The following is a 20,488-nucleotide window of genomic DNA, read 5'->3' as shown; positions in this document are numbered from 1 at the left end:
TCAATGTTCATGGAAGCTAGCATGATGCATTGAGCAACATTTGCATCATCTATCCACTTACGATACACAACATGTTCATCATTATGTGCATCACTAGCAGGTTCAGTAGGCTTAGGTGAGTCAATCACGTATTCCAGCTTCTCAATCCTGAGAACAATTTTCAAGTTTTGAAGCCAGTCAGCATAATTAGGACCAGTCAATTTGTGAGCATCTAGTATGCTCCTGAGTGATAGTGCAGAAGACATAACGTACAAATTAAATCTGTAAATGATAAACACATAACAACACTTAGCAAATATTTGATTTCATTTCAAAACACTATATGAATCGGGTCTTTATTCATAAGTGGCTCCTACTAGTTTTCCAAATTTATTCAACCCCCTACATGAAAAATTAAGCATTCATAATGCTAGTGGGAATAGGGATCCTACATTTTATTACACAACCCCGGCTGTGGCACGAAACGCCATGTAATGTTCAATAGGCAGACAACTCTTGTCAATTACATCTAATGTTATTCCCTAATCAAACTTTAGCCTCTTGAATAATTGAGTCACAGCTGTGGCACGACAAACTCAATATTCTAAGTCAAGTCTAACCCAACATTCCGTACAACTGAATCAGTCCCCAAAGGCCCACGGCTGTGGCACGTAACGACCTTTAGATTCTTATTCAATGTACACATCTCTATGTAATAGACAAGTATTTCTTATTTCGAAATCAAAGCCCTCGGCTGTGGCACGAAATGACAATTATTCAAAAATAAGAACTACTTTCTACCATGTTGGAAGGCTATGACCGACACAAGCCCGTTGTGTCATTGGCCAATTACTACTTGATATTATTTAATTTTAGAGGGATTATATTACGTTACAATCATAATCATATTATAAAGAGATTCTTCCTTTTAAATTAAATATTTCAAATCAATAATCAATAATCAGATGATTCCCAGATCGGGTGGAGCATTGTCAAGAGGCGTCACTTAATAACCCTTTCTTACAGATAGAAATCTGTTGTTGACAGAATCATCCTTTCTCTCATATCGAAAATTCATATTCAATTACGTGTTTCATAAACACAAGAATCTCATGATTGTATTCATAATATTATTATTAAGGTTATAAAACAATTTCACTATACTAGGTTGTCTAACAAACGCCTTATGTTAATTTAAGTTCACCTAAATCTATCATCGCATGATAAACTAAGCATATATCACATATATCAACATGAATAAACATCAAGGTAGGCATGTTACATCATCTAGCACATTAGAACAAGCAATATACATCTCTATGTATCACAAGAAGCATTTAAAATCAATTCAAACGATCAAAAACAGCTTTAAAACACTTCATGGAATATAAACAGTTCAAAACTTTTATATAAACTAAAATTGATCACTACATTAGATCCGTCTCAGAAAAACGAATCCAACGGTATATTGCACGCCCAAAACGGAGTTACGAAACTCCCAGAAAATCAATTTTAAAATCAACTGACGGGCTGTAACGCATTACAGGAACGCGTTACAAGCCCTGTAACGCATTCCGGTGATGCGTTACACCCCTTTTAAGCCATTAAAGGGTGTAACGCATTCCTTGAATGCGCCACAGGTGTGTAACGCATTCCGGGAATGCGTTACACCCCTATTTTTTTTTTTTTTTGCAGCTGCCGTACAGCTTCTCGAACAGCGTGCCTGTCAGCTTCTTTCTCCGTGCAATCAACTAAAGAACAGCAGACCACAACAGTGCAGTACAACAGCAATACAAACATATATATATATACTATATATACATATATTTACTTATTTAATTACGAATTTTAATTACAAGAACTTCAAAAATTCATAATAAAAAATCTATACATCATAAAATTATGAAAAAAATACCGAGACGATCTACAACACTTGTAGAACCCAGATCAACATTCAAAATTATTCTGAGAAATGATTTCTCATCAGACAAAATTAATCCATGATATAACTTGTAAAATTCATAATTAATTCATACAAGCACATAAAATTCTGAAAATTTTTACCACAGATCTATATGCATACAACCTATGCTCTGATACCATTGTTGGATTTTAAACACAGCGGGGGCATGGCAAAACACTTTTACACATATAAAATCCAAATAAAAGCATATAAATCGTGAATAAAAATTCGAGGGATCGAATTTAACCTTTTAAAATAATTCGGAGACAACGATCAGAGATCCTTAGCAGTTGCTCCTCAAGTGTGAAGTACTCCACCAGTATCCACCAATAAAACGATGTTAAGGAGGAGGAAGGAGGTGGAGAGAATTGGGTTTTCCAAACTTTTTGGGTTTTCGGGTTTCGATGGGGTTAGAATAAAATTAGGGTCTATAATAGTGTATTTATAGGCAAAATTTTCAGCTGAAATTTTTCCATAAATATTATTATTATTATCCCATTTATTATTCTCATTAATAATTAAAACACCTTTTAATCATTAATTCTTTTTCTAAACACTTTAGAAATAATTCTCTCTCTTGATTTAATTTCCCAAAAATTAAATCCTTAATTAATAATATTAAGAACTTTTCTTAATTAATTTATAATCAATTAAATCTCATTTAATCAATTATCAAATTTGCCAATTAATTATTTATTTCACAAATAAATAATTATTTAGCCATTATTAATTAATTCCTCCACCATTAAATCATTCTCTTTTTATGGTGTGACCCTGTAGGTTCAATATTAAGCCGGTAGTAGAAATAAATAATAATAAAACTATTTTATCATTATTTATATAAATTCTCTAATTTATTAAATATGATTAATTAATTAATCACATTTATTCTACATCGTGAGGGATACTTCTCAGCATATCGCGACTATCCGGATAATATGAATTCACTGCTTAGAATACCAAGAACCTATTCAGTGAATAGTTACCGTACAATAAACTCCTTCTACCCTACAATGTCCCGATTAAATACAAGGCATGGATCTCGTGTCAAGCCTATCTCATTCAATCACTTGCTTACCGTTTACTATGCGTAGTTCTATGCAAATTAGAAACTCCTTTCTAATTTCATTTACTCTGGCCAGAGATTCCCGAACTAGCATAAGTGGATCAGCCTTGAATATTCGCTTCCTTCACTGGAAGGGGTAGATCCTTTATTGATCATACACTATCTTCGTGTACAAATTCCTATACCCAGAAGAACCCTAATAATTGTCCCTGGAGACTAAGAACTAAACCAAAGCATAGTTCAGTGTACACAAGATGACTATGATGACCTCTAGTCTAAGGATACTTGTACAACTATCACTATGTGAACAACTGCTGACACGTGAGTGAACTCCATCAGTTGTTCAGCTGTGCGAGTCATGTTCAGTGAACTTATTCTATAATAAGCACCTACATACTAGCTATAGTGTCACCACACAAATGCCTATGAGAACAGACATCCTTCATAATGAAGCAAGCATAGTATGTACCGATCTTTGCGGATTATTAATTACCAGTTAGTAATCCTATGACCAGTAACTATTTAAGTTTAGAGTTATCATCTTTTTAGGTCTCACTATTATGATCTCATCATAATCCATAAAAAGCTTTACTCTAAACTATGGTATATCTTATTTAAACACTTAAATAGATAAAGCCCGTAATAAAAACAAAACAAGTCTTTATTAATATCAATGAAATCAAAACAGATTACATAAAAGTTATTCCTAAATCCTAATACATGATTGGACTTAGGACATATTCCTTTCATACTCGACTTTAACGGCAAGCTTACTATCTTCTCATGAGCCTACACAATAATATTAAACCACATCAAGATATATTCTTACGAATCCCATCCTAGTTATTAAAAATTCGACTCATATTGGCACTTAGGCCTATTTACACATTCGATTCTTTACTAATCACATATTATGCTCCAAAATAATCATTTAGGATCACATAACACATTTAATTACATAATATGCAAAATTGAAATAATCGGGCACTATTGAGTATTGAATGATCTCACTCAACCAACACAAATAACTCGAAGTGCTTAACTAGTCTAGTGCAACCCAACTAGCTCTCCAAAATGAAGTGCCCTTATTAGTCAAAGCCCATTTCACTTAGACAAACTTATGGCCTAACCTTCTACTGACCTCTTATTAACAAATAAACTCAATGATCAACTCAGGCCTCACCTCTAAGAATACAAAAGCTAAGTGCAAAGATAATGTGTTCCCAAGTGCAACTCTTAGGTGTCATCGAATGGTACTAAGTGACAATGATCTCCCTTCCACTCAAATTTTGCCACTGAAATTACTATAATGGAATCTCAGGTCCTAAATTTAACTTGTGCACTTGTAATGACACCAAGGCCCAACCTAGGCTTCCTTGGGCCTACTCCTGAAAGATGGCTCTCCTCTGTCCTAGTGACACTCAATCTGCCCTGATTTGAACTCACTTTATACTCTTGGTTTTAACCCTAAACCTTCGAACTATGGATTGAAAAACTTCCCACATACTCCCTAGTATCAACGCTAAATAAGGCCTAATGAGGGCCTATCAATGACATCACTTTCTAAGCATAAAAGTGCTCCTCACTCAAACTGTCTCTGTTCAGACCATAAGCCATGATTCGACTTGTGCACCTAACTAAATGGGTTTATTTCTTACATTTAAAGCTTATGGGATCAACTATAGGTCAGGTCCTAACTTCGGATGGCTTGGACCTCCAAATTCCCAACAAATGCCCATTCAAAACTCTCCTACAAACTAGTGCAAATTGTTTGAAAATGACAAACCCTATACTAACCCTTCCACCTTAACTCCTACTTAAAAACCAAACATCAAATAAATCAATAAAGCTTATCTACTAAACTTACTCTCCTAAACTTACAAGTTATATAAAGGTTGAGATCATTCTATACCCTTATGCACCAAAAACCAAATTATATACTCAAAATAGCAAAACCATTAATTAAATTACACTTTCAAGTACTTAAGCATAAACCAAGCATAAATCATAACATGCAAACATAATACCAATCATATATACTCAGTAAACAACTTGATATACTCTTGTTTATCAAAATAAAGCTTTATCCATTACATGAAAATCAAATCAAGAGTCAAAATCTCATAAATTATAACATACATTCACAAATTCGATTTTAACCAAAAATATACTAATAGTACTTTGGTTTTGTTCCAAAAATATTGACATGCAACCTTATTAAGATCATACCTTTATAAAATTTATAACATGCAAAGGTTTTATACTAAGACAACCATCATATAATCATGATTCAAGCATATAAAAATCAAAACTCAACATGCAACATAAGTTACTACTCCATTCGGCTCCTTTGGAGTCATAGACGAATGGATGAGGGAGAAATGGCACATGCATGTGAGTAATTCTCACATTATTTTGCCCTTTACAACCCTTATGCTAATTTAACTCTTTAGTTTTAACCTTAAGTTCATAAGAACTAAGGTTTTCCACTTGAGTTTGAACTTACCTCTTACATACAACACAAAATCATCCAATAAACATGCATATCACTACACAAATATGTATGGAAAGAGTTTATCAAATTTAAGAAGGTGAAATTACACTTGAAATCTTGATTTTTGGAAATGAAAATGAAGAAGTGGGTGTGTGTGTGTGCTTCGGCAGAGAGGGGAGAAAGGAGGGGAAAGAAGAGAGTGGTGCGTGGAATGTGAATGACAACTTGACTCTCTCTCTTTTGGTTAATCACATGAACACAATTTAGTGGAAAATGAAATTACCACTCTACCCTTGATCCTACAACTCTACTATTTTGCATGCAAGGCTAGTTTAGGAAATTGGTAGGCTTTAGATGAGATAGTGGGGTAGGAAATGACATAACTATCCTTGTTGTGAATTGTGAGTGGAAATTCATGCAAGGGTAATGAAGTAATTTAATAATTATTAATCTAATTAAATACAAAATATATCTTATAAATAAAACCACCAATCTATAAATTACCAAAATTGACATCATAAAATAGCTTAGAATTTTAGAAATTTAATAAAATAAAATTTGAAATTTATTAATAAAAATAATTTGAAAAATAATTTTTCTTAGATAATAAAATGCATTTTATAACTTATACAAATAGCAAATAATGTATTTTTTTCTTTTCAAAATTTTAATAATACCACACAATCATTTGACATCAATTAAATCACACAAACACATATATATTTCAAATTAAACCAATATACTTATATATATTTTAAAGGATTATAAAATACCGTTTATGACATAGACATGTTTCAATGATATGAAAACTAATGATCTATTGTATAACAAACTCATTCATATCCAATATGTTTCCCAGTAAAGATACAATTGTTTAAGGGGGTTGGATACAATTGTATAAATGTTTCGAACAAGTATAAAAATATAACAGTTCTTTATATTTCTGATAAAAACTGTTACAAACTCTCTCAAGATATACTGATGAGCTGCTAGGTCATACAATGCTCGAGAATTCTCACTGTGTGATGACCTAAACTGTGTTTATATAATACACAGCTGCTACAAATCAGTCTAGGATATACATTATCAATTACTAACAGAAAATGATTCATATCTCTAACTGAATATACAAAGTCCTATCACTCAGAACGAAAAGATATCCATCCCTTAAAATAAGGAACAAACTTAATCTTTACAACAGACTGTTCTTCAAATACTGATTCTTCTGCAAATACTGATGAACATCAAATCCTGATGGCACATCAAATCCTGATGACATCAATACGTAACAATCTCCCCCAATTTATGCTTAATGTAATGAAGCACAAATTCCATTCTCAATGATGCCAAAACTAAGTTACAAAATGTACAAGGAATGAGGTTTACTTCAGTATCCTAAGATAACTGACAGTTGTTTCCAGAAATTTGTTTAACCTTTCTTCCTCCTTGTCTTGAAGGACTTTGACTAACTTTTTCTTCAACTTTTTCTTCTCTTCAGTATCTTCCCCAAGCTGATAAATGGCTGATCTTAATTTAGAAATTAAACTCTTAGTTATTTCAAGATCACCAATTAACATAAAGCTTAAACTGACATCTTCATGATCAGGACTGAAAGATAACTGAGGATTATTGAGAAAAATCTTCAGAACCGCAGCTCCCTTTTTCATCTTCATTTCTTGACCAGTGTAAGTTCTGTACATAGGAACATAATCACCATTGTATTTGTCTTCTCTGGTCATGACTCTTCTTCTGATTCTCTCAAGTATCATAGAAGACCAGTTTCTGGTGACATTGTCTTCAACTTTAAGAAGATAGTGAATATATTTCAACTCTGTCACAGTCTTCATCAAGAGTTGCTACAAAGTAAAGCTTTTCACTTTACCATCCCTCAAAAAGTACATAATCTCTTCTCTAACATCACCAAGATTTATCTTCCTGTAAACAATCTTTACAGCTTCAACTTTCTCAAGATGTGAATGATAATTTTCTCACCAAGATTGTCAGTCAGAGTATCTGTGTCAAGTAAATTAGACCTCAGAGTTTCCATTCCAAAATGACCAATACCTACTCTCGTACGAGTTTTGATAAGCTTTAGTTTTTCATTTTTTTCCACCCAAGAAGGTTTCTTGATGGACTTATCAACATTCTTCTGTTCTGGAGTAGGATCCCTTAGTCCTGCTAACACAAATTTAATATGCTTGAATCCTCTAGGATAACTAAAAGCATAGATATCTTTCCATCTTTTATCCTTCTTGCTGAGAGGAGCATAGCTTATATATAAATCATGAATCTTCCCTTTTGATTTTTTCCATAGCTCTCTCTTTGAATTTAGAATTCTTTGCACATGGTCATTACAAGCTTGATCAGCTTCCCTTCTATCAATTCTTCCCTGTGCATCAAGAATTGATTCTTCCAATACTTTGATCACCTTTTCATCAGTATCAAAGTCAGCTTTCAGATTCACAGCATCAGGATTTGCCTTTTTCTCAGGATTTGTGTCTGCTTCAAGAGACACATTTGCATTTGTTATATCAACTTGAGCAATGTCAGTGGTTGATTTCTTCTTTCTGGGAATGATCATTTCTTCAACATTCTCAGCTTCTTCTTTTACATCATTTCCTTGTACATGAACAAAACCTTCCCTGAATAGAACATTCAGAAATGCAGAACCAATTGCAGAATCTCTACTTGAATCAGAAATTCTTCCTCTTCCTCTAGCTTTTGTAGTTCTTCCACCTCTTTTTCCTCTTCCTTTGGAGGTGTTTGCTTCAGCTTCAATTTGAGTCATTAACTCCTTGTGTTGCATAACTGCTTCTTCAGTTGTTAGATCAAGAAATTCTTCAGTTATCAACCCAAGAGCACTTCTGGCATTCTTCTGCTCAAACCTCTTATCCTTGTAGTACAAAACAATCTCTTCACCTGTTTCCTTGTATCTGTAAGGAAATAATAATCCTTTAGCATTTTCTATGTTAGAGATTGTAACATCACCAGTTTCAGGAGCATCAATATTAGTCTTGTGCTTAACTTCATGAGCACCAGTAGTCTATCCTTTTCCTGAACTTGATCTTCTAGAATGTTGAGGTTGTTGAGCAACGGAAGCAATTTAAACATTAACCGGATTCTTATCACCATCATCATCAATATCTTTATCTTTCAACTGAATAGAGTCAGGTGTACATTTTGTGACAGCTATCTTCTCCCCCTTTTTGGCATCAGGATCTGAAAGAAGAGAAAATATAGCATCCAGTTTATCAGCCATTGAAGACACTTTATCTTCCAAGGAAAAAAATCGAATATTCATGCTTTGTTGAGATTGAACCACGGATTTAATAGCTTTCTTAACACTTATGAGTTTAGCTACAGTAAGTGGATTAACCATAAAAGCATCAATTTTGTTCTGTAAAGTGGTATGGGATGTCTTCATAACAGCAAGTTCAGAGCGAATTCCTTTCACAGAAATGGTAGAATCCTTGAGATGCAATTTGAGGTCAGGGTTTTGAAGTCCATCATATGCCATGTGAATATGTTGCATACCAACATCTAAGGAAATCGAAGTATGTGCATCTCTCCATGCAAAATCCCATTCAGCCTTTCGAAAATGCTCAACATCAGCATTGTAATAAGAGGGATCAACATTGAAATTTAAAGAAGAACCAATATTGGACTTCTTAGATGCATCAATAGCAGTCTTCAACTGAGGTGTGTCAGGATCATCAGAATCACTATCTTCAACAAAATCAGAGCAAGACAGACCCTCAGAAGAATTTGCAAAGCTTGGCATAATTGTTTTGCCTTTAAGAGAGACCTTAGCAATAATTATCTTATTCTGATGAGATCCTGAAGGTCAGTCCTCAAGAGGCAGTGATGATAGTGGAGGGACAAACAATGCATCAGGATGCTTTGATAAACTAGCTAGCAGCAATGAATCATCAGTAGGAGCTGTTTAAATGGAAAGTTGGTCATAATCAGGATTTGCAGTAGGATCAGGATTTGATTTATCAGGAGAATGCACTAGACCAACATCAGTACTTTGAACTGATGGTTCTTGTGGGGCCGGAAGAATTTGAGCTGCTTCAGCAATCATTTATGAAGGTTCTTGTGTACTCTCCTCAAACATAAGATCTGTTGGATTTTAATCGCAGCGGAGGCATGGTAAAACACTTTTCCACATAAAAAATCCAAATAAAAGCATATAAATCGTGATTAAAACATATGAATCGATTACTAACCTTTAATAGCGATCCAAAAGCAACGATCGGAGATCCTTAGCAGTTGCTCCTCAAACGTGAAGCACTCCACCGGTATCCACCAAGAAAACAACGTTAAGGAGGAGGAGGTGGAGAGAATTAGGTTTTCTCAAAAATTTTGGGTTCGGGTTGGAATAAAAATAGGGTTTATAATAGTATATTTACAGGCAAAATTTTCAGCTGAAATTTTCCCATAAAATATTATTATTATTAACCCATTTATTATTCTCATTAATAATTAAAACACCTTTTAATTATTAATCCTTTTTCTAAACAATTTAGAAATAATTCTCTCTCTTAATTTAATTTCCAAAAATTAAATTCTTAATTTATAATATTAAGAACTTTTCTTAATTAATTTATAATCAATTAAATCTCATTTAATCAATTATTAAATTTTCCAATTAATTATTTATTTCATAAATAAATAATTATTAGCCATTATTAATTAATTCCTCCACCATTAAATCATTCTCTTTTTATGGTGTAACCCTGTAGGTTCAATATTAAGCCGGTAGTAGAAATAAATAATAATAAAACTATTTTATCATTATTTATATAAATTCTCTAATTTATTAAATATGATTAATTAATTAATCATATTTATTCTACATCGTGAGGGATACTTCTCAGCATATCGCGACTATCTGGATAATATGAATTCACTGCTTAGAATATCAAGAACCTATTCAGTGAATAGTTACCGTACAATAAACTCCTTCTACCCTACAATGTCCTGATTAAATACAAGGCATGGATCTCGTGTCAAGCCTATCTAATTTAATCACTTGCTTACCATTTACTATGTTTAGTTCTATGCAAATTAGAAACTTCTTTCTAATTTCATTCACTCTGGCCAGAGATTCCTGAACTAGCATAAGTGGATCAGCCGTGAACATTCGCTTCCTTCACTGGAAGGGGTAGATCCTTTATTGATCATACACTATCTTCGTGTACAAATTTCTATACCCAGTAGAGCCCTAATAATTGTCCCTGGAGACTAAGTACTAAACCAAAGCATAGTTTAGTGTACACAAGATGACTATGATGACCTCAAGTCTAAGGATACTTGTACAACTATCACTATGTGAACAATTGCTGACACGTGAGTGTACTCCATCAGTTGTTCAGCTGTGCGAGTCATGTTCAGTGAACTTATTCTATAATAAGCACCTACATACTAGCTATAGTGTCACCACACAAATGCCTATGAGAACAGACATCCTTCATAATGAAGCAAGCATAGTATGTACCGATCTTTGCGGATTATTAATTACCAGTTAGTAATCCTATGATCAGGAACTATTTAAGTTTAGAGTTATCATCTTTTTAGGTCTCACTATTATGATCTCATCATAATCCATAAAAGCTTTACTCTAAACTATGGTATATCTTATTTAAACACTTAAATAGATAGAGCCTGTAACAAAAACAAAACAAGTCTTTTATTAATATCAATGAAATCAAAACAGATTACATAAAAGTTATTCCTAAATCCTAATACAGGATTGGACTTAGGACATATTCCTTTCAATCTCCCACTTGTACTAAAGCCAATCACTCTGGTATCTAATACTCATCTTGTCTTTATGACGATTAAAGTGACTTTTCATAAAATAGCTTTGTGAGTGGGTCTGCTATGTTGTTATGTGTGTCAACTCTATTTCAATACAACACAAGAAATGTTATCGCGCTCCCACTAACCCTTTTGTAGACACATGGTTCATCTACGTTTTTTATAAAACCAAACTCTTTGATTGTCTCATCAAAACGGATGTTCCATCTACGAGAAGCTTGCTTTAAACCATATATGGTTCGCAAAAGCTTACACACTAGGTTTTCATTTCTCTTGGAAAGAAAACCATCTGGCTATTTGCCAGACCTCATAGTCGTAGTAAGCAGCAATCGTAAGCAAAATCCGAACTGATTTTAACAGGGCTACAGGTAAAAGGTTTCATCAAAGTCAATCCATTGCCTTTGTTTGAATTCTTTTGCCACAAGCCTGGCCTTAAAGGTCTCCACCTGGCCATCTGCTCTAATCATTCTTTTGTATCCCGTATACAAAGATTTCATTCCGGATTTCATGGCACTATGCCATTTCTCTGAGTCAACACTACTCATAGCCTCATTATAGGTCACAGGGTCGTCATCATCAATGATCGACAACTCATTGTCATTCTCAATGACAAGGCCATATTACCTCTCAGGTTGGCGAGACACTCTCCCTGACCTACGAATGGGCTATTCCACAGAAGGTTGTTCAGTCAGATCAGGTGTTTCCACTTGATCCGTAGTAGTTTGTGCTTCTTGAACTTCATCAAGTTCAATTTTGCTCCCACTGTTTCCTTCAAGGATAAACTCCTTTTCCAAGAAGGTAGCATGTCTGGAGACAAACACCCGATGATCGGTGTAAAAGTAATACCCTAAAGTCTCTTTAGGATATCCCACAAAACTACATTTTACAGATCGATATTCCAGCTTGTCTGGGTCAACTTACTTTACATAAGCTGGACATCCCCAAATCTTAACGTGTTTAAGACTCGGTTTCCTTTCTTTCCATATCTCATACGGAGTTTGAGGAACAGATTTGGAAGGCACCTTATTCAATAAATATGCTGAGGTTTCCAATGCATAACCCCATAGGAATACTGGAAGATTTGCATAGCTCATCATGGACCGAACTATGTCTAACAAAGTTCGATTACTCCTTTCAGATACCAATCTGGAGGCGTTCACTGGGAGACTATACCATTTACTTTGAGATAATCCAGAAACTCTCCATTCAAGTATTCACCACCTCGATCTAATCGAAGAATTATAATACTATGTTTGGTTTGTTTCTCCACTTCATACTTATACTCTTTGAACTTTTCAAAGGCTTCCGACTTGTGTTTCATCAAACACATATCTGAATCTAGATCTATTATCCATGAAAGTAATGAAGTATGAAAATCCACCCATGGCTTGCGTAGACATTGGTCCACATACATCTGTGTGTACCATTCCTAGCAAATTTGTAGCCCTCTCTCCATGTCTACTAAATGGAGACTGCAGTGCCACAATGAAGTGAGATTTTCATCAACCCTTTTCTTTTATTAGTTTGTTCAATCTGAAGTAAATTATGTCACATTTATACAGACCATTATTCAAAGTACCACGTCCATAAAGAATATTATCTCTAAGAATAGAACATTCATTATTCTCAATAATAAATGAAAATCCAGCCAAGTCTAACATAGGAATAGAAATAATATTCCTCACAATCGAGGGAACAAAATAACAATTATTTAAAACAATATTCTTGCCCGTAGGCATATGTAAATGAAATGATTCTACATCTTCAGCAGCAACTCTTGCTCCATTTCCCATCAGTAGAATCACCTCCTCTTCCTCAAGAGTCCTACTTCTCCTTAGTCCCTGCAACAAATTGCAGATATGAGAACCACAGGCGGTATCTAATACCCAAGTAGAAATTTGATTTAATGACATATTCACTTTTATCATGAACATACCTGAATCAGAAGCGGTAGTTTCACTACCCTTCTTCTTCTTCAATTCTGCAAGGTAAACCTTGTAGTTCCTCTTCCAGTGCCCCACTTGTTACAGTGAAAGCAAACAACTTTGCTCTTGGGGTCTTCAGCTTTTGGTGGAACCGGCTTTTCTTCACCTACTTTCTTCTTCTTGGAAGGGTTCCTCTTCCTTTTCTTAGGATTGGAACCTTCACCAATTAGAAGAACAGAACTCTTCTTAGGGGGAAAATTCGATTCGGCAGTCTTCAACATGTTGTGGAGTTCAGGCAGGCTGACATCCAACTTATTCATGTGAAAGTTCACAACAAACTGCGAGAACGAACTCGGAAGCGATTGCAAGACCAAGTCTTGGCTCAGCTCCCCATCCATGGCAAAACCAAGTTGTCCAAGACATTCAATCAAATTGATCATCTTAAGTACATGGTCATTCACAGATGATCCCTCAGACATCCTAGAACCGAACAGCTCCTTCGATATCTCATATCGAGCTATCCTCCCTGCCACATCATACAACTCTTGTAGATGCATGAGGATAGTGTGAGCATCCATATGCTCATGTTGCTTCTGTAGCTCAATGTTCATGGAAGCTAGCATGATGCATTGAGCAACATTTTCATCATCTACCCATTAACGATACACAACATGTTCATCATTATGTGCATCAATAGCAGGTTCAGTACGCTTAGGTGAGTCAATCACGTATTCCAGCTTCTCAATCCTGAGAACAATTCTCAAGTTTCGAAGCCAGTCAGCATAATTAGGACCAGTCAACTTGTGAGCATCCAGTATGCTCCTGATTGATAGTGCAGAAGACATAATGTATATTGTAAATCTGTAAATGATAAACACATAACAACACTTAGCAAATATTCGATTTCATTATAAAACACTATATGAATCGGGTCTTTATTCATAAGTGGCTCCCACTAGTTTACTTAATTTATTCAACCCCCTACATGAAAAATTAAGCATTCATAACGCTAGTGGGAATAGGGATCCTACATTCCATTACACAACCCCGGCTGTAGCACGAACCGCCATGTAATGTTCAATAGGCAGACAACTCTTGTCAATTACATCTTATGTTATTCCCTAATCAAACTTTAGCCTCTTGAATAATTGAGTCACAGATGTGGCACGACAAACTCAATATTCTAAGTCAAGTCTAACCAAACATTCTGTACAATTGAATCAGTCCCCAAAGGCCCACGGCTGTGGCACGTACCGACCTTTAGATTCTTATTCAATGTACACATCTCTATGTAATAGACAAGTATTTCTTATTTCAAAATCAAAGCCCTCGGCTGTAGCACGAATCGACAATGATTCAAAAATAAGAACTACTTTCTATCATGTTGGAAGGCTATGACCGACACAAGCCCGTTGTATCATTGGCCAATTACTACTTGATATTATTTAATTTTAGAGGGATTATATTACGTTATAAGCATAATCATATTATAAAGAGATTATTCCTTTTAAATTAAATATTTCAAATCAATAATCAATAATCAGATGATTCCCAGATCGGGTGGAGCATTGTCAAGAGGCGTCACTTAATAACCCTTTCTTACAGATAGAAATCTGTTGTTGACAGAATCATCCTTTCTCTCATATCAAAAATTCATATTCAATTACGTGTTTCATAAACACAAGAATCTCATGATTGTATTCATAATATTATTTTTAAGGTTATGAAACAATTTCACTATACTAGGTTGTCTAACAAACGCCTTATGTTCATTTAAGTTCACCTAAATCTATCATCGCATGATAAACTAAGCATATATCACATATATCAACATGAATAAACATCAAGGTAGGCATGTTACATCATCTAACATATTGGTCTAAGCATTATACATCTCTATGTATCACATGAAGCATTTAAAAGTAGTTAAAATAGTTAAAAATAGCTTTAAAACACTTTCAGAAATATAAACAGTTCAAAACTTTTATATAAACTAAAATATGATCACTCTATTAGATCCGTCTCGGAAAAACAAATCCAACAATATATTGCACGCCTAAAACGGAGTTACGAAACTTCCAGAAATCAAATTTAAAAATAACAGATGGGCTGTAACGCATTACAGGAACGCGTTACTAGCTCTCTAACGCATTCCGGTGATGCGTTACAACCCTTTTAAGCCATTAAAAGGTGTAACGCATTCCGTGAATGCGCCACAGGGTGTAACGCATTCCCGGAATGCGCGACACCCCTTTCCCTTCTCTTGCAGCTGCCGCCTGCTTCTGCCGTGTTTGACATTCTCTGTACCTTTGCTTTGCTTCCCGTGCAGTCCGTCAGTACAGCAACGGCATATGTATATATATATACATACTTTACAATTTATATATATATATATGAATATTTAATTACGAATTTAATTACAACAACTTCAAAAATTCATAATAAAAAATCTATACATCATAAAATTATGAAAAAATTACCCAGACGATCTACAACAATTTTAGAACCCAGATCAACATTCAAAATTATTCTAAGAAACGATTTCTCATCAGACATAATTAATTCATAATATAACTTGTAAAAATCATAATTAATTCATACAAGCACATAAAATTCTGAATTTTTTATCACAGATCTATATGCATACAACCTATGCTCTGATACCATTGTTGGATTTTAATCGCAGCGGAGGCATGGTAAAACACTTTTACACATATAAAATCCAAATAAAAGTATATAAATTGTGATTAAAACATATGAATCGATTACTAACCTTTAATTGCGATCCAAAAGCAATGATCGGAGATCCTTAGCAGCTGCTCCTCAAACGTGAAGCACTCCACCGGTATCCACCAAGAAAACGACGTTAAGGAGGAGGAGGAGGTGGAGAGAATTAGGTTTTCTCAAATTTTTTGGGTTCGGTTGGAATAAGAATAGGATTTATAATAGTATATTTATAGGCAAAATTTTCAGCTGAAATTTTCCCATAAAATATTATTATTATTAACCCATTTATTATTCTCATTAATAATTATAACCCCTTTTAATTATTAATCCTTTTTCTAAACACTTTAGAAATAATTCTCTCTCTTAATTTAATTTCCAAAAATTAAATTCTTAATTAATAATATTAAGAACTTTTCTTAATTAATTTATAATCAATTAAATCTCATTTAATCAATTATTAAATTTGCCAATTAATTATTTATTTTATAAATAAAAAATTATTAGCCATTATTAATTAATTCCTCCACCATTAAATCATTCTCTTTTTATGGTGTGACCCTGTAGGTTCAATATTAAGCCAGTAGTAGAAATAAATAATAATAAAACTATTTTATCATTATTTATATAAATTCTCTAATTTATTAAATATGATTAATTAATTAATCATATTTATTCTACATCGTGAGGGATACTTCTTAGCATATCGCGACTATCCGGATAATATGAATTCACTGCTTAGAATATCAAGAACCCAATCAGTGAATAGTTACCGTACAATAAACTCCTTCTACCCTACAATGTCCTGATTAAATACAAGGCATGGATCACGTGTCAAGCCTATCTAATTTAATCACTTGCTTACCATTTACTATGCTTAGTTCTATGCAAATTAGAAACTCCTTTCTAATTTCATTCACTCTGGCCAGAGATTCCTGAACTAACATAAGTGGATCAGCCGTGAACATTCGCTTCCTTCACTGGAAGGGGTAGATCCTTTATTGATCATACACTATCTTCGTGTACAAATTCCTATACCCAGTAGAGCCCTACTAATTGTCCCTGGAGACTAAGAACTAAACCAAAGCATAGTTCAGTGTACACAAGATGACTATGATGACCTCAAATCTAAGGATACTTGTACAACTATCACTATATGAACAACTGCTGACACGTGAGTGAACTCCATCAGTTGTTCAGCTGTGCGAGTCATGTTCAGTGAACTTATTCTGTAATAAGCACCTACATACTAGCTATAGTGTCACCACACAAATGTCTATGAGAACAGACATCCTTCATAATGAAGCAAGCATAGTATGTACCGATCTTTGCGGATTATTAATTACCAGTTAGTAATCCTATGATCAGGAACTATTTAAGTTTAGAGTTATCATCTTTTTAGGTCTCACTATTATGATCTCATCATAATCCATAAAAGCTTTACTCTAAACTATGGTATATCTTATTTAAACATTTAAATAGATAGAGCCCGTAACAAAAACAAAACAAGTCTTTTATTAATATCAATGAAATCAAAACAGATTACATAAAAGTTATTCCTAAATCCTAATACATGATTGGACTTAGGACATATTCCTTTCAAGATCATGAATAACTGCATCCACCTTTGACAATCCATCTTGATGAGCCTTCTTTTCTTGCAACATTTGTTCAGAATCAGCAAGAAGATCACCTTGTGCAAAATCAACAATTATTTATACATCCTCTTTGTCTTCATCTTCCCTTTGAGAAGATGGTTCTTGTGGGACTGGATGTTCCTCTGTTGCTAAGTCCCTTTGAGACTTAGGTTGTTGTGGACTGACATCCATAACAGAGGACTGAGTCTTTTTCTTCTTTTTGATATACCTAACCACATCTTCAGCTTTTCTTTTCTGCATACTCTTGGCAGTGTTCTTGGACTCAACAGTTTCTTTGTTCAGTTGAACCTTTTTTATCAGAGCCCTAGCACCAGTAGTTGGCTCTTTAGTTCTAGTTGTGTCAATAGAGTCATCAAGAATTGCTATTGTTGATTTCTTTGGCTTCAGTCTTTGTGACGGCCTCAACCCCGGGGTCAGGAGTTGACGTCACTAAACACAATTACTCAAAAATATAAAAAAACAGAATTATTATTAGAATATATTAACTTGACCCCAAACCAAGATCCGATCCAGGTTCAAGTATAATTCAGATTCTTATTATTACAAACTCTTTATTCACTATCTACGACACACTAACTTTATTCAGCAACTCCTCAGACCTCATGGCCTGATACAAACTACCTCAGAGGAGCCGGGTCCAGAAGGGGCGGGAATATGGGTCGGTCTAACTGATCTTCTAGGCATCTGCGAAATGTATATAACAGTTTGCAAGGGTGAGCATAATCGCTCAGCAGTACCAAATATGAATAACTGATTAAAACAGTAATGTAACAATAATGGGAACAGAGCTGTAATCATGATATCAACATTTCATAATGATAATCAAAGTAACTGGATAGCACTAATTAGCATGCTTTGTGAAAATAACATTATAGTGTGTTGCGTAATACCAGAGTCCAATTTTAGCATGCTAACCATTTTATAAAACCGCTGTATCAATCAATCATGCTTTCATATAATTCACAAATCCCAATCAGATACATAGCGGATATGTGAAGATAGCTAATCAGGCTATCAACACCAGACGGCTCTAACTGCCATCCCATTTACCTGTTCCGGAACTCAGAGACTAGCTAGGTCTCTGACCTGCTGGACTAATCGGTTTTATAATGCGCGCAACCGAATTAGCCTCTTACGCCACCTCAATAGGCCTACTCTGGCCCCAATGTATCCCATATCTGACCGTTTTATCCAGTTTTCAAAAACACTTATACCTATCTCATTTTCAAAATCATTTATTTAGCCAGCATACATATAAAATCCGTTTCGCAAATCATTCTATTTAAGACAGGTACCTTTCGAAGTTACTTTTCCCCAAAACAATTCAAAAACAATGATTTTATAACTACAGGGGATATGTAACTTAAAACATTTCTGTTCCATCATGAGAATAAAACATTTAGCTATTCATATACACTGAACCATAAAAGAATGGTCAGGGGTACTTGCCTTGCAACGCTTTACAAACCCTAATAGCTTTCACGCTGACTTTGATCCTGGAACAACTCGACTGGGATCTACAATTACAGAATACCCTAATTAGTTATACCGACATGTTTGATATCCTCAAATCCTAATAACCCAAATCCGACAACCCGACTCGTATTAATATTATACACATAATTATGCAATTATATTTCTCGAACATAAATAGGGATATCACGTAAAACATAATTATGTATAATTACAAATATATTTTTAGAAAATTTTGGCAGCAACTTCTTTATTTATAATACTACCCGTCGATTATAGTCGACGTCAACAATTCTCAACCATCCACAATATTATTCTATACAACTCAACACCAATAAAAATTAATTATTCAAATCCAAACATATTTTACATAATTATTTTATTTTATTTATTTATAGAATTTAGGACTCAGAACATCGTCATCACCGTCCACCGTCGGCTCGCCGAGGCTCATCGCCTACGGCGGTAAAATTCGCGGGTACCCGTTACTTCGGTTTCCATCACGCATTTCACCGATTAATCATAATTCCCGCATGAAATTATTAATATCATGAATGCTTAATCAAATAATTCCTGCATAAAAATGAAAATAGAAATTAAAAATTTAATAATCAGCCCACTGCAACAAAATTCGGCCCAACAGTCAAATCCAACTGCCAGGCCCAACAAAGAACCCAAGGCTCGAATGAACAGGCCCAACAGAGCCCAAAATAAGCAAAACATGGAAGCACAGAACACGGCCAAACCCCGGCCACCACACACGGCCAAGCCGCCACACACCACACACAACAGAGACGCACACACACACAACACAGACGCGCACACACACTTCCGGCCACCTAGCCGGAATTTACGCGGCGGCAACCGGAATTCATTGTAATAATTAAGGCAACACTGCACAAACATATATATACACACAGGTGCATATATATATACATCCAACAGAAGAAATCGAAGCTACAGTTGGGAGTTAAAACAACCGAAACTCACCGGAAAACCGAAAGAAACCGGCGAACAAAGAATCAGGAGGAAGAAGGAAGGAAGAACAGAAATAATCGAGAGAGAATCGAAGAGAAACGAAGAGAGTTACAGCCGAGGCCCGAGAGAGAGAGAGAAAAATGAGAGGTGATATTTTTAATCCCCCAAAACCAGCTGATGACACGTATCTTCTAATTAGGATACGTGTCACTCCCTTATAACCACCACACCGAGCCGAACAGGGTCTATAACACCCCGCAGTTATTATTTACGCAATGGGTTCGTGAGAAAACAACTTCATAAATTTATTGAAACCACTTCGAAGTTTTATACGTATCCCGAACTTAATTAAAACGTAGGTTTTGAAATTTTAGAAAAATTCTGAAATACAATTTGTACCCGCTT

This window comes from Apium graveolens, chromosome 1, assembly GCF_009905375.1.
Source record: "Apium graveolens cultivar Ventura chromosome 1, ASM990537v1, whole genome shotgun sequence".
In the NCBI taxonomy this organism is placed as follows: domain Eukaryota; kingdom Viridiplantae; phylum Streptophyta; class Magnoliopsida; order Apiales; family Apiaceae; genus Apium; species Apium graveolens.
This window is presented reverse-complemented; position numbering follows the sequence as displayed.